At 50.6% G+C, this 3186-nt stretch overlaps 1 protein-coding gene across 1 annotated transcript in view; it reads left to right on the top strand.

Moving 5' to 3' along the window:
• The first annotated feature begins 567 nt into the window (after window positions 1-567).
• The window catches only part of LOC116217295, a 17330-nt gene continuing 14711 nt past the window's right edge, over window positions 568-3186 (top strand). The window contains exons 1-2 of the mRNA XM_031556232.1: window positions 568-1129; window positions 2107-2211. The gene's annotated coding sequence lies outside the window, so the exon portion shown is untranslated. The remainder of the gene's footprint in view (window positions 1130-2106; window positions 2212-3186) is intronic.

Below are 3186 nucleotides of genomic sequence, written 5' to 3' on the forward strand. Positions count from 1 at the left end.
AAATAGAGATGAAACAGCTCTGAAGGAGAAAAGGAGCAGTGAGGTTCCTGTGTCCTGCAGGTGAGTAATGACCTCAGTGTGCAGCACCTGGGGAAGGGGTGGCAGAGGAACACAGAAATGGGTTTAAAATTCCAGGGTGCAGGACTTGTTTAGCACCTTACAATTTATTATTAAAGAAATAAAGATATCACCAGATCATCCACCCCCAGAAATGCTGAGCACTCTGCCAGTGGAAGCAGCGCTTCCATCAGCTCCCTGCGTTAGTCTGCCTTAGTCTATGCTCATAGTAACTTGTCAGACCACAGTTGCCTTTGCACTTCCCAATTTTATCTTTATTTGCCGAACTCCTGATAGCAGACAAAATGCTGCTCCTATGAACAGACCAACATCACCAGCAGAATGTATTCTGGGAGCTCAACTACCACCCATGTAATAATGCCCCGTGTTTAGATGCTGCATTACGGGACATGCCTTAGTGGGGAGATATCACTGTAGGTGGATGGTTGGACTTGGTGATCCTGTGATTCTGTGTGATTCTGTGCCTGTTCAGGCTTGTTCTTTTTTTTAAGAAAGAGTAACTGTACCTCTCTGTCTCCTGCCAGGTCTCAGCCCAGCTTCCATGGGAGTCGTGCTGCCAGCCCCAGCCCACCCGTGGCCCCGTTGTCCCCTGGGGGATGCCTACCCACAGCACCAGCCAGGATGGGGGCTGCAAATGGGACACAGCCCATTGCACAGAGCCTGAGGGGAGATTTCATAGAGTGGGCAGATTCAGGAGGTCATGAGGTACAAAAGGGAAAACATCGCTGCTCCCTTCATCTCACGCATTGCCCCCTGGCAGGGAGCAGTCAGATCTCAGCCCCCGTGCCCGTGGCTGTCCTGCTCCCTGTGCACTACCCCCCATCAGCCAGGAGCCCCAGCGACCAGAAGCTGGAGGAGCTGCAGAGAAAGTCATCCTGGAAGAAGTTAGAGCAGCTCAAGAAGAAAATCCAGGAGCAGAAGCGAAACCAACAAGCAGCTTCTCAGGAGCAGAAATGCCTGATTGCATCCCATGCTCGAGAGCTGCTACAGGACAGACGCCTGAAGAGAAAGGTGTGCAGGGTGCCTGCCCCTTCTGCTCCATGTCCCAGAGGTCAGTGGAAGCACAGCCCTTGCAGCAAAGCTCTGTAGGAGAAGCTGAGTGAGCACGGTGGGGATGGGTTGGCAGTGGGACTTAGAGGGCTTAGAGGTCTTTTCCAACCTTTGATGATTCTCAGCCCATGGAAGGCTGTGCTCCCATCCTAACTGGTTGCATGGAGCTTCCCATCTCCCACGCCTTTTTGCCAGGTAGAAAGCACCACAAGAGTGGCATAAGCACATGGGAAATAATAGTACAGCAGTGAGGAGAGGCATCACAGGTACTTAAGGCAGGAATTGTGTAGCTCAGAGGCATTACTGAGGATTTAACAGTTCATTCAGCGGAACTAGCGTGGATCTAAAAGCAGACATAATTAAAATTTTAATCCTGCTTTGCTGCTAAGTTTGGGCCTGAAGTACCACTCACCTGCAGCTGTCTCACTGGGTTAGTGTGAGTGTAGCTCTCAGGGTGCTGTGTGCAGAGATGGGATCAGCATGGCCCCGTGCTGGAGTCCATCCCATTGCACACCCACTCAGCAAGCTTCAGGCAATGGGATTACTGAGGCTCCGCCAGACTAGGGAAGAGGAGCTGAAAAGCTATCCATAATAAATCTTATTGCTGTAATAGCATTAGTGTTAATTCATTGGGTGCTGCCGTCCCTGTCACACACCACCAGCTTCCAGGGGTGTTTCCCTCAGATCTGCCCTTCACACTTTTTTCCAGTGATGGATGGGAGCCTTCAGCAGAGCTCACCTCTGGGAGCACACCCTCATGCTGTGCTGTCTCCCAGCTGACACAGGCAGTGCTTTGAGCCCTGCTCAGCCTCTGGCGGGTGCTCAGCAGGAAGGCAGATTTGTTTTGTTTTCCACCAAATCCCTGAATGTAACTGTCAGAGAACTACCAGGGGAGTGTTAAACATGTCCAACCTTTTACTGACTTCTAATTTAAGCTCCACATGAATTCTTGTCTCCATTTTTACCTCTTGGTTGTAGACGAAAGAAAGAGTGGCTCAGCACGGGGAACTCAAACACAGAGCCAGAAGCAGCCCTTGTCCTTGCCCAGGTCCTCTTCTCTGGGGAGAACAGCAATGGGTGAAGGTAAGAATGAAATTCATGGGAAATGACACAGATTGATGGAGCAGAGATAACAACACCTGCACACACACCTGCCAAAATCTGGATCCGGTTATCAAAATGATGCCAAATCCTAGGAGCCACAGCCAAGGAGCAGAGACTGGTTATATAAAGCAAGAAACAAAACCTCAGAGGGAACAGACAGAAGTGAGCATTAGTCCAAGGAGGCAGATGGTGATCAGAGGCAGCACAGGGATGCAGGGCTTTGTTTGTGGGTTGGATACACGTGAAGCATGCTGAGGCCCTGGGGGGGTCACACAGGGCTCCCTGCTGCTCCGTTCTGTCATTGGCTTTTGGGTAACGTTCAGCAGTCACTGCCACGTGCCCTCCCCAGGCTCTCTGTTGGTCTCACTGATGCACACAGGTGTCTTCTAAGAACAGTCTTAGTGACCTTCGAGCGTCTGTCACACCATTGCCTGCGGCAGCTGAATTCCAGGCCTGCCAGGATTAAAAATAACCAGAAATAGAAAATAAGCCTCATGTCCTCGGTGGGAAGAACAGTCTGTCACCCACTGAGCTCCCAGCTGAACTCAGAGCGTCTCTAAAAGGCACATTCTGCAGTGCAGGGGCCAGGAGAACGCAGGGAATGCAGCCCTGCTACAACAGCAGCAGGAGTGAGGTTACCGCGTGCTCCTTCATGGATTTCTTTGAAGGGTGTTTCCAACGCAGATTTGAACTATCGGAGCAATGCTCCCTCCTTAGTGCCATCATTCTGCAGTGGGAATGGCTGCATTCCAACTCGGAGGGCAAACAGTGGAAGTGCCACGGGTGCTGCTCTAAGTGGACAAATGTAGAACTTCTGGCAATCAGGAGGCAAAAAAATCCAAGTTATCCCATGCCATGCAGATGAAATGACGAGTACAGCTGCGTTATGCACTCTGCTACCAAAGTCCTATTTAAAATGCATGAAATATATAATAATTTCCTTCTCCCTCCTTT

Source organism: Meleagris gallopavo, chromosome 19 (assembly GCF_000146605.3).
Source record: "Meleagris gallopavo isolate NT-WF06-2002-E0010 breed Aviagen turkey brand Nicholas breeding stock chromosome 19, Turkey_5.1, whole genome shotgun sequence".
Classification (NCBI taxonomy): Eukaryota; Metazoa; Chordata; class Aves; order Galliformes; family Phasianidae; genus Meleagris; species Meleagris gallopavo.